At 40.7% G+C, this 12,057-nt stretch overlaps 1 long non-coding RNA gene across 1 annotated transcript; it reads left to right on the top strand.

Annotated features, from left to right (window-relative positions):
• Window positions 1–2,972: 2,972 nt before the first annotated feature.
• Window positions 2,973–11,687, top strand: LOC112103627. The gene is made up of 3 exons (XR_002907853.2): window positions 2,973–3,221; window positions 10,006–10,076; window positions 11,220–11,687. It is a non-coding gene; the product is annotated as an uncharacterized LOC112103627 (long non-coding RNA).
• Window positions 11,688–12,057: the final 370 nt, after the last annotated feature.

Raw genomic sequence — 12,057 nt, 5'->3', positions numbered from 1 at the left:
GGTTGATTTTGCTATCAGGGTCCTGGGGGAACCACCTCCCAGCACACCCTGGGAGCCAGTGGAGATTTGAGCAAAGTACCGGAGAGCAGCCCTTAAGACATCTGAAGAACTGGAGTGGCCTAAGTGGCCCCCAGAAGTCCTAGTAATTGCAGAGAAATACCAGGAGTGTGGGGCAAAAATAAGATAGAATATGGTAAAATTGATGCAGAAATCCTAGTTACAGGCCCCGATCCCCCAGGCCAGATCAGTGTAGGTAGCCAAAGGAGGCAAAAGCCAGCCTGAAAGAAACATCTGATGGGCTTTTGGGCCAAGGAGTTTTGGTAGAACAGGTAACCCCCCAATAATGCCGCTCTGTGGCCAGTCCTTAAAGATGATGGTAATACTTGGAGGCTTGTGGTGGATTTTTTGCCCCTCAGTTGGGTGACCCTGCTGATGTCCCCGTAGTGGCTAAGTGTCAGGAGGGGATGGCCTCCATTGTAGGAGGGGGCCCAGTGGGCTTCAGTTTTGGATTTGGCCAAGGCTTTCTTTGCTATCCCTTTACATCAGGATGGCTATTGCAGATTTGCTTTTACCTTTCAAGGGAAGCAGTTGTGTTTTGCCAGGAACGTGGCTGGAACATACCTCTATTCTTTGTCATGTCTAGGTGGTCAAGATGTGAGCAGGAATGCCCAAAAGAGACATTTTTATGTCTAATATTTTTATGTGGATGATATCCTGGTTCGCACTCAGACCAGGGAAGCGACTCTGGAGGTATTGGACAGGGTGTTACAAAAGAGTCAGGAAACTGGTTTAAGGTGAGCCCAAAGAAAGCCCAGCTGTGCTCCCAAGAAGTAAAATTTTTGGAGTGATTTGGGGACAAGAGGGGCATTCCTGTGACCAAATGAGAGTGGAGCTGAGATTTCATTGAGGGATTTTCAGAGAAGCCCCACTTCATGAACTGTTAAAGAAGAGAGCAGAGTGGAACTGGGGCTCTCAACAAGAATCCATGGTCTAGTTAAAACAAGCCTTAGGCTAAGCCTCTGGATTTGAGAAATGTTTGTGAGGAGAGCTTTACAGAGTCAGAACCATGGAACAATGCTCCGCCCTGAGACATATGTCTCCTAGCCTTCCAGTGAGGTAGAGAGGAGATTTACTCCCTATGAAAAGAAAGCTTTGGCACTAGTTTGCGCTTTGCAGCATTGGGACTATCTGGTGGGATTGTCCCTGGTGTTACTGAAAACTGCTCACTCTCCAGTAAAATGTGTACTCACAACCGTCAGGTGTCCAGCCTCAGCAAGCCTGAAGTAAACCAGTGCTGATGAATTTGCTAAGCCCCAAGTGCGGGCTCAAAGCACAGTTAAAAATTCAAGAGTCCCCTCCCAGGGAAAAAAGGGTAGAGGGGAAAAGTGGGACTCAGGCCCAGATGGGTCTGAGTAAAAGTTGATAAGTTTAGCTTAAATGTTTTAGTGATACCTCCCTCTATATAGGGAGGGGAAAAGTTTGTTCTGCTTTGTGTTTTAGATTATTAACCATGTGAATGCACTCCTGTGTGCTGCTGTTCCTGGCATTTGGATTGCAGACCTGCTCCTTTGGTGATGTGAATCAGGAATCCATTGTGTTTACAGCATGGGGAGACAATCAGTGAATGACAGTGAAATGTAAAGTGAACAATACCTTTGACATCACTACTGATCCCAACATCCCAGAAGAACAAATCACTCTTTAGGCCCCTTGGAAACATTAGCTTGGGAATGAGCAAGAACTGGCAATGTGTCATGGTTTGGGTTGCAAATGGTCTACACTGGCCACTATGGAATCCCCCACTTCAGTGGCAACCACACCATTCTCATGTATACATAAGGGGCTAGTGGGAGAAAGGATTTGTTTGTGTGGAGCATTAAAAGCTACCCAGGTGGGTACAGTTGTCACTGGGTGGGAACTGACAAGCTATTATTTAATTGTACTAAGCCTAAATGTGTTCATTTGTGGACTGACATTCCCCAGCGGACAGCACTGGGGGGAAAACCAATTCATTCAGGAGGGGAATGGGAAGCTCCTTTGCCATGCAATTTGGAGGCTCTGGAGTCTCAAGAAACATTTTGGCACTAGAGGCCCTCTGTAAACGGTTGGTCCAGCCATTATTTGAAAGATGGAAAAACTGGATAAATCTATATGAGGTCCCCAAATCAGGAAAGGAATGGGTAAGAAGAGACCTATAAGGAGCAATTGGAACAAGGGTGGAGTTTTTAACAACATCAATGAGGAAATGCTAGCAAACAAGATAAATGCAATGGGTCGACACATATGGACTATGGGTGGTGACAAATGACCAGGGTGAAAAACAGTAAAATTGGAAACCTGCTTAAAAGAACCTGGAATGGGATATGAAAGCAACAAAAATGCCCTGCAAGTAGAGGATGTGTGTTTGGAACTGACTGAAGAGAAATGCCACTATGCTATTAACTCATTTGCAAATAATAACTATATGCTTGTATATATAGGTGATCACTGTGTGTTCTAAGAAGCTGGTGTCCTATGCTTCTTGTTAATTACATGCATAAAATAGATAATGATCCTCATGAGGATAAATGTTTTTGCCATGTTACAGTGATTCGGGGATGTGATTTTGAATTTCAAGTGCCTGAACTTAAATATAATCAATTAAAAGAGACATATCCTTTGTACTCTGCTGTAAAATCTGTATCCCTTGGAATGACTTTAACTGTTTTACAAACGTTGCTTGCACGCCCTGATTTGCATACTGCCAAACAAGAGGTGCACAAGGTCACGGTTACTGTACATCATAACATCAATGAAATTAAATGTATATTTGCAAGAATTGGCCAGAATCTAAAAAACACCAGTGGTGGGAGGCATTATTGGAATGGTTACTTGCTGGCACAGGGATCTTCAACTTGGCCCTGAATCCCATTGTAATAATTTTGATGTTCCAAGTAGTAGTGATCTTCAGTAGTGAGATACAACTAGTTAACTGATGGAAAAATCCACACTGCAGGTTGGAAAACTACAGGCTGGAAAACTCTCCATTTAACTTAACCTCTGCTTAGCCCTTTTTTTCATGAACAAGCTATGTAATGCTAACAAATTGGGAATAAAAAGAGGAAGGATTCTGGGCTTGGTGGATGCTTGAACACTTGGACACCTCTCGAGTTCCCCTGCAGACAGAAGGCTGGCCACTGGATGTCTACAGTTATCCACTCGAGACCTCTTCAAAACCCTGGGTAAATATAAATCTGGGGGTAATTTGGGCTGCTCTATTAACCTATTGCAGATGTGTGTAAGTGCTGGACTAAATAAATAGTGCCCTGCGTGGATACAAAATTTATATCCACGGATGCAGATATCCGCAGATATAAATCAGATATCTGAGGAGCTGCAGGGCTCTACCAAGAACTGCAGCGGCGAAAGCAGTGGCATATTGGGCTGCCACTCACAGGAGGCAGAGCCCCATGCAGGCCCTCCTCTGGCATGGCTGTACTGCCTACAGTCCCGCCCACTGGGGCAGGCACCAGTTCCACCCACATCTGCCCCTGGTCACACCCTGGGACCGGAGTCCCTTCCACACAGCAGTCTGCATCTCCTGACTGGGGGCATGCGAGCTGCTTGCACACACTAGTGCAACCAGGGACAGCTCTGGGTGAGCCTGGTGCCCGCCCCAGTGGGTGGGACTGGGGACAGGGCTGGGGGTGGTACAGCCATGCCAGAAGAGCTGCCCATACAGGGCACTGGCTCCTGCGAGCAGTGGCCCAACATGCTGCTGCTTTCACTGTTGCAGTTCCCGATGAAGCCCTGCAGCTCCCCTAATATCTGATTTATATCCACGGATATCCGCCATCCACAGATATGAATTTTTTATCCATGCAGGGCTCTATAAATAAAGTAGAAGTTTTGAGTGAAAGCACTTTTGTTTGCCTGCTTGCATCAACTATCTATCATCCGGACAGCTGTGTCCCCATTGATTTATTTCCTGCCACCACCTTGCAAAGAGTAAAGTTACCCATAGCTTTGGGTTCAGCAAAACCTCAGATAACAAATCTACATGTGAGACTCATCAGGTAATTTTGACATGTTCAACCATGTGGTATGGCATAATATGATAGGAGAGAATTCCCAGTAAATAAGCAGAGTGCAGAATTCTTCACTATTATATTTAATTCCATTATTATTATTCATTCATTTACACTACTGTCCATCAGTCAGTGCACAACAGTATCTGAGGCCCAGATTCCCAAAGGTATTTAGGGGCCTAACTCCCATAATGGAATACCTTAGAAGATCCAGACCCAAGTGTCTACTTCATAAAAAATATTATAAAGAAGTTCAGAAAAAAAGGTTCCATAATGTGATCTATTTGTATTGTCATAATCTTGGCATAAGGGTATATTGTTAAATTTATAACAAAGACACTGTAAAGTGACAGCTAGTTCCCTCTATTCATTTCCACAGAACTTCTTGTGTTGACCTTATTATGAAAAAGAAAACTTCTAGGCAAAATAATAATTAGCTGTCAGAAGTGTTTGTCAAAGACAAAGCTGTTAAATCACAGCTACCTGTCAAGTACCAGCTTTAGTTTAAATTCTTACATTCTTCAGTTCAAAGAACTGCATTGGCAGATTATGGTCAGACAATGAAAATATGTTTGTTCCATAACTATAACAAGCCTCTTAGAAACCCGCGAACCTAAGGGTTCATGCCTTATTGCCATATGGCTTTGGATACTTATTGCACTAAGCCGTGTTCTGTTGGCTAGTTGGCCCTTTGTTGTGGTTTTCATAGGACTCCTCCATCGAATCACAAGTATGAAATCATCAGTACTTTGTGGCCCTTTGGACAATTTCACATCCCAATTTCTATTGTGAAAACTAGAATGTGAGCTACTTTACTCCGATTCCACTAGAGCAATATTACAACAGCAAAATAGTGGGGGCAAGAATCTGTTCTGTGGCCCTGTAAACTAGTGGCCCTAATCACCAGCTAGGGACTAGGTGTCAGCCAAGCTCAGCTTAGTCTCTGTCCCTTCTTTCAGGGCTCTGTTTAATATCTTCACAAGGAAAGAAACAATGTGCAAAAATAACAAACAACAACTTGGTTAAAGGTTCAGATGGGGGCTATCTGGCCTCCAGTAGCTACCAGGCAGGGCCTTCTCCAACCCTGGTGGGAGGGAGATCCACAAGGCCTACCTGCCTGCAGCCTCCTGCTCTGGTGACAGGAAAATATACTCCCTACTCTCTCCTTCTTTTCCTCCTTCCTCCACCTGTCCTCACCAATGAGCTGGGACCTCCTTTATTGTCCAGCTAAGTGGGCAAATTATGAGGTACTGTTCAGCTGTGTCAGCTGATTCCCAGAACCTGCCTGCTGGGCTTCTCCCTGGAGCAGGGTCAGCTGCTTCCTGCCTCCCCTCCTCTCCCTTGGGCCATTAAAGGGGCAGATCACCCTGTTACAGGCCCCTTTATGCTGCTCCAGCAATCTTAAGATGTAGTTAGTGGAACCAGGAGTGTATTGGTCATCCAATTTGCAAATGCAATGGCAGATGGACTCAACTGAATAAACCCAACTGAATTCCTTATACAAGGAAGAGATATAAGGGATCTGCAAAGAGGCACTAGACTGACAAAACCCCATCTAGGAGTGTTTTTTTAATGTTCTCCCCTGCCATACTCTATCCCTGAGGCTGCTTTAGTTTGTGGCAGGAGCTGAATCAGCCCCCAAATGGCTCCATAAAATCAGGGCCGGCTCCAGGCACCAGCTTACCGAGCAGATGCTTGGGGCGGCCACTCCAGAGAGGGGCGGCACGTCGAGCTCTTTGGCGGCAATTCGGCAGACAGTCCCTCACTCCAGCTTGGAGCGAAGGACCTCCCACCGAATTGCCATCGCGGCTTTTTTTTTGGCTGCTTGGGGTGGCCAAAACCCTGGAGCCGGCCCTGCATAAAATGAACAGATTAAAGCCATCTTTCCCTCAACTCCCCACTCCCTATTCCTGCACAAAACAGAGTTTGAGCAGGATGGAGAATCTGGCCCTTATAGTGAAATGGCTACTGAAGCCTAACATCACTTTTTCCTTTTCTGTCGGTCTTTGATGAGAATGAAAAGACACCATGTGGGTTTGTATCAGTTTAGGGCCTCCTTGGGGATCCATATAATCTTTTCCTCATATAAAGAATTCACTTGGCTTTATTCACTTGGGTCCATCTGCCATCATGTTTGCAGGACAGATGATCAACACACTTCTCCAGTGACTGCTCATACATTATCTCCAGCTCTTGTCTCACTCTCCCCTTGATTAATTTGCTTTGTAATCTCTCTTTATGATTTTGATCATCTTTCATCCCTCAGCTCGCTATGTTAGTTGCATCTTCCTCCTTGTGTAGATAGTTAGTCTCTATGTCCCCAAGGAACACATCGTGAGTAGAAGAACATATTAGGGAATGTACTTTCACTCTCAAAAAACTTACGTTTGGGACACTTACTTCTGAAAATGTTTCCAACTTTATAAGATGCTTTCCCTGTTAATCTTCCTTGATCATTTTGATTCCATTTCAAAATTTAATTGGTATAGTTTAATTCAGTGAGAATCTCTTTTGATTTTGCAAGCCAATTGGCCAGTGGCTATGCTCATTTGTAGATCATTTCTTACGTATTTTCATTGCAAATTCTTTTGTCATATTCCCTAAGTCTTCTAGGCTCAATCCATCTCCACTGATACTAAAGACTTGTGATCCCAACTAACCTAATCCTCTCTCCTTCAGAATTGACTCCAACACATTTGAAAATATCTTTGGTGAAATGGCACCTTGCTTGAGTCTCCTTCTCTGTTTTGATCAAAACTGAAGCAGTAGGAATGTAGATTCTGGTCAACAAACCCTCTAGTCTCATTTGCAAATGCCATTTTCTCATTAGGATCAGAACAAAAAGTATGCCTGAAAGCAACCAGCATAATACAGTCAGTTGTTTTATCTGAGAGTGAGCAGCAGAGAGATAATGACCTTGTCAGTGAAGTACTGGAGGGGCCTGTCTGGAGCCCCTGGTTAAAATCCACCCCCCAAAATGAAGGGAAAGTTGTGATAATTTTCCGTTCCTCATGGACTTTACCCATCTCTAGATATTTCTATACGTCCATGTTTAAGTTAAAAAACAAACAAACAATGAGTGAAACCCTGACCCCATTGAAGTAAGTGGCAAAACTCTCCTTGATTTCAACAGGACCAAGATTTCACCCATTATTTATGTAATCCTTGGAGATTAATTCTTACTTCAACTTTGTTAAAGTCAATATAGAACATTTTCCTTTAATTGCTAGTGATGATTAAGTCACTTACTGAACACCTGCCAATTGAACAAGAGGGGAGTTTCATTCTTTACCAGAACTGGATCAGCACTAATAGTCGTAGTGGTTGTACTGCAGTTAAGAAGCTAGGTGCCGAATCTCAGAGTTGTCAGACAGTAACTTGTTAAATTTGGAATGTAAAAAAAGCCAATTTTAAATGCGGAAAATACAATTAAAGCCCATCATGTTGAAAATAAATTAGGTGGACTCTCTGAGGGCCATAGTGCTGGAACAGAATTGTAATCAGAATCAAAATATAACAAAGTTCCACCATTGGTCCAATCCCAGATACCCTTCTTAATCTTATAGTCTCCAATATACTTTAGTCATGTAAGCAAAATGTCACATTGACTTTAATAGCTGTTTCTGCAAGCCCTCAAAATGCAGACCTGAACCTATGTTTTCAAGCTATCTCCTGTAGCTCAGTTGCTGTCTTTTCATTGGGTACTATGTACAATTCTTATATTCTCCCTGCTGACATTTTTAAGCCCATTCCTTTGCAGATCTAGCACATATACTCAGTCCACAGGAGAACTTGATTGTTATTTAGCAGTTCTTTGATTTAAAACTTTTCTGGGTGCGTGCAATCTAATTCACAGCTCACTCCCAGTTTCCTTCCCTTCGCAACAAATATTTATATAAACAGACACAATTCTCACCTCGCTGAGATTAGCTGTGATCTGTTGTTGTATAATGAGCTTTTAATTATCCATGCTGACTGCACTAGTCTTTGTCACTGTCTGATCCTCATACACCTTGCCAGGGTTTGGCAATAGTGTGGCTGATTGCAGTAGACTGAAATATAACATGGTTGCAAATGCTCCTCCAATTATTCCAAACTAGGGCTGGTAAAAAAAAAAAAAAAAGGATATTTTACCCACAGTAATTAAAAAAACAAATCCATCCATTTCAGACTCTTTTTTCAATTTTTTTTTCAAAATTTCCTATGAAAAATGTTTGGGTTTTCATTTTTTATTTCAATACCACTTTTCTTTTTTCCTTTCTCTCACTCTTTCCCTCTACCCCTACCTCCTTTTTTCCAATGGCAGATTTTAAAAATAGTTCTATTCCAGTCCATACACCATTTTGATATTATTCCAAATCCTACAAAATAGGGCTTTCTTTCTTTGTGCTGTAAGCTCCCTGGCAGATAAAGCTTCCATTACTATTTCCCAACTAGGCAAACTTCCCTCCTGTATCATCTCCTCAGAACTGCTGTTCATTGGATGTGGTACTGACTGGAAATCTTCTGAGTAGACAGTTCTTGCCTTATTTACCTTTATGTCTTCTGCTCTCACAAATAGTCTGCCATCAGGAACAAACAAGTCTGTTCTACAACAAGTGTTGCTCCAGTTCCCAAAGAACAGTATCAGTCACTAGGGAGAAGCAACAGGTTACATCTGAGACCATGAACAAGACTTATTTCCATGTCAGCCATTACTCACAGTGGAAGATTTTCTGATGTCGTCATTTTAGGAGATGATGTTTCCTCTCTCAGTTCACCTTGGAGTGTCTCCGATATTATTTTATGTTATTGATAGCAGATTTGGCCACAGACTCTGAGGTGCATGGTGCACTGATGGTGTAACCATGGTTGTTATTACATCTAATGTGCTGTTAGTTTATAAGTCAAATTGTTGTTAAATCTAATTTGAGGAAAGAAACCAACTACCTTACACATTATTCATATATTAGAAAAATAAAATAACCAATACTCTAATAATTTAAAATAACATAAGTAGTGTGGTTCCTTCTATGTGATCACACATGGTTGAATTCTGAATTCTACCCAAGTATACAGACTACAGCAGCTCCCCAGACACCATAATACTCCAAAAGGTCCCAAAGTGCATCTTTTGGCTATAAAATACAATAATGTCCTTACAATAAAATCCATCCATTTCAGACTCTTTTAACACATTAATAAAACACATTTCCTTGCCTTTACAGTTCAAAAGTTGTTGCCACTAGAAATAGCAGCTAGTGCGGTGTTTAGAGAAACCATTTAGGAATGTATAGTCTGTACAGTGTAATGCAAGGGCAAGGGAAAGTGCAGGACAAAAACAAAGAAAGCATTGAAATTAAGAGTGTACAAACTTCTCCTTTTTAAAACCTTACATTTCTCTCCCTGAACTCCCTCAAAGGCATTGATGATCATTTGAATGCACTTTGTTTACTTCCTCAACCATTATTTCCCCTTACTTTATTTTTTTTCCAAGAAGCAGTAGAGTTTTTAATTATTTCCTTTTTCCTGGAGAAGTCAATTATCTTGATGATGAAAACTAGGGATTAAGAGTGCAGGAAAAGTCTAGATATCCCCATTAGCTTTAATCTTTGTTTAGACCTGGAATGAGATAAAACCTTTACTGGAACTCTGAAGTATTCGGGTAGCATTTTATTTTTATGTATGTATGTGTATCCTTCTGGGTTCCAGATGGAATTGGAGGTGCTGAAATACTCACAGAGAGGTTGTTGCAGTATAACAGAACCAAAAGCAGAATTGCTGGAAATTTTCCAAGAAAACCTATTATGAAATTTCCAGATTTGTTTTGAAGGCTCAAGCAATTCAGATAAGCTTTGGCAATTCATCAAGACATGTAAGGATGCTTATATGAACTGAACCTAAAACTCTGAACACTTCAACCAGCTCTACTGAAAATCCATGACAAATGTGTTTTCAGTGACAACCAGCAGGAAAAGTGAAGAAAAGGAATCTGAAGAGAAATAGGGAAGAAAGAGTTATGGTGAAGAGGTGAGTGTAATGAAAATTATAATGTTACAGAAAACAAAGGAAACCAAAATTCTTACTTGATGTGTGTTGTAGTGGGTAGTGTATTTAACTGGGCCTAATTCAATGCCCATTGAAATGAATAGAAAAACTCTCTTTGACTCAACAAGCACTGGATGAGGTCATTAGTGAAAAGGAAGACACTCAGAAGAGCCAGAAGCTCTCTTGTAAACACTTGTTACTGAATGGAGGTGTTTTATATTTCATTCACCTTGTACAAATGTAAAGAACTATACAAGGTTATACTATTGCAACATAGTGGAGAATGAAGCCCTTTGCCCCTTTCATACTGGCACAGGAAATGACAGGAAGATGGGTAGTTGTATGTTAGCACTTGTAAAAAAGTAATTGTGTTTCAACAGCCCATCAAATAATGAGGCATTTTGTAACACTATCTGGGACCAAAACACTTTTCTATCGGGGCTTTACCTTCTCCTGAGCTCACTATCTGGAAAGCCATGAAATTACAAGTTTAATTAGCAAATTTCTGTTACATTTGCATGGAATATAAACCTACTGCCTTCACCCCAAAAGCTAGGGTGGGAGAGGTGGAGGAAATTATATGAAAATAAATAAACCAGTTAATTTGCTATATTCAACCTTTTTAGCAATTTTAAAGTAATTAAATATTATACTCTGAAATTGACTCCAGAAATTAATGTACACCTTTTAAAATACAGGAGCACCACATGTCCTGGAAGTCTTTAATAGGCCAGGACTGTGTAATTTGTTCTTCATAACTCCTAATACTCTTCCTGCTTTGTCTAGAAACTCGAGTACTTTCCCTTTGCTCTTCATAGTTTGTGATAATTAAAAATCCATTATACTTCCCTCTTTGCAATGACAGTACATAAATTAAACCCCAGCAGTGTTGAAACACACACAAAGTGATATAACCCTTTCCAAGTGTCACTTATCTGCAATGCAAATTTCTTATGGCTGATCAGAACTTCGGCAAATATTTCTAATTCAAAACTTGACCTTTTAGAACTAACTAGTGTTCTTTTGTTGATATTCAGTTCAGAAGTTATTGATGTATTTATTTTTCGTTAATCAAATGTTTAGTTCTATAAATTTTGTTAAATTTCAAATCTCCCATCCTTTCAGCCTTGAAGATAGCCTCTCAGTGCTAGGATCCATAACCATCTGCACTAGCAGTCCCAGGATTTCAGCTGTTAAAGATTCCTTTGACAAGAACCCAGCAATGTTACCCAGTAATAGGAAATCAGAAGCAATTCAATGGTGCAGAATTTAGTATAATATTCTTCCTCTTTTCCTTCTTTTTTTTGCATATTAAGTAACTTTGCTCTAGATGTAAGAAATGAAATTTGACTACTTGTGAGTCCCCAAAAGCTGCTACTTTGTGACTGATTTTAGTAATAACATTATCATCCAGGTGAACAGTGTTCTCGCTTTTACAAAGCTGCATGAATTTAGTGTTCTTAAAAATAAGAAAATAACAGGGACTTGTGTCAGGTGTAATTCAGTTCATTGTTATATAAGATTCTTCACACACTTCTGTCAATGCACCTCAATCCTGATATTTTGCTCAAACATTTTCAGCTCTCATATTTAGGTACTATTTTTTTTTTTTTTTACTTCTGGTTCTCCTATACTAGCACAAAGCTACAGTATTTTTTGTTGCAAACTCTGCAAGGGTATGTTGAAATCCATGCAAACACAAAAAAGCTATTTTCCTTTTGCTTCAAAAGAGTTCATGAAAACATTTCTTCTAATATTAGGTCTTGTAATAGCTTTATTTTAAAAAATCTAAATTTTGGCCCAAATAAAGTCAAGAGCTCTCTTTCAATATCACATCTTTTGCTGTATAAGATGCTGAAGAAGCTTCTAAAATAGGTGCTTCAGGCTTGGCTTACTAAAAAATGGCTTACACTTATGTGACTGGCGTACTCTGGCATAACAATGACTTTTTATACCAGTGATG

Source organism: Terrapene carolina, unplaced genomic scaffold, assembly GCF_002925995.2.
Source record: "Terrapene carolina triunguis isolate 2854851 unplaced genomic scaffold, T_m_triunguis-2.0 Scaffold23, whole genome shotgun sequence".
NCBI lineage: Eukaryota > Metazoa > Chordata > Testudines > Emydidae > Terrapene > Terrapene triunguis.
Note: the sequence above shows the minus strand (reverse complement) of the source record. Positions and strands in the feature narration are given on the sequence as shown.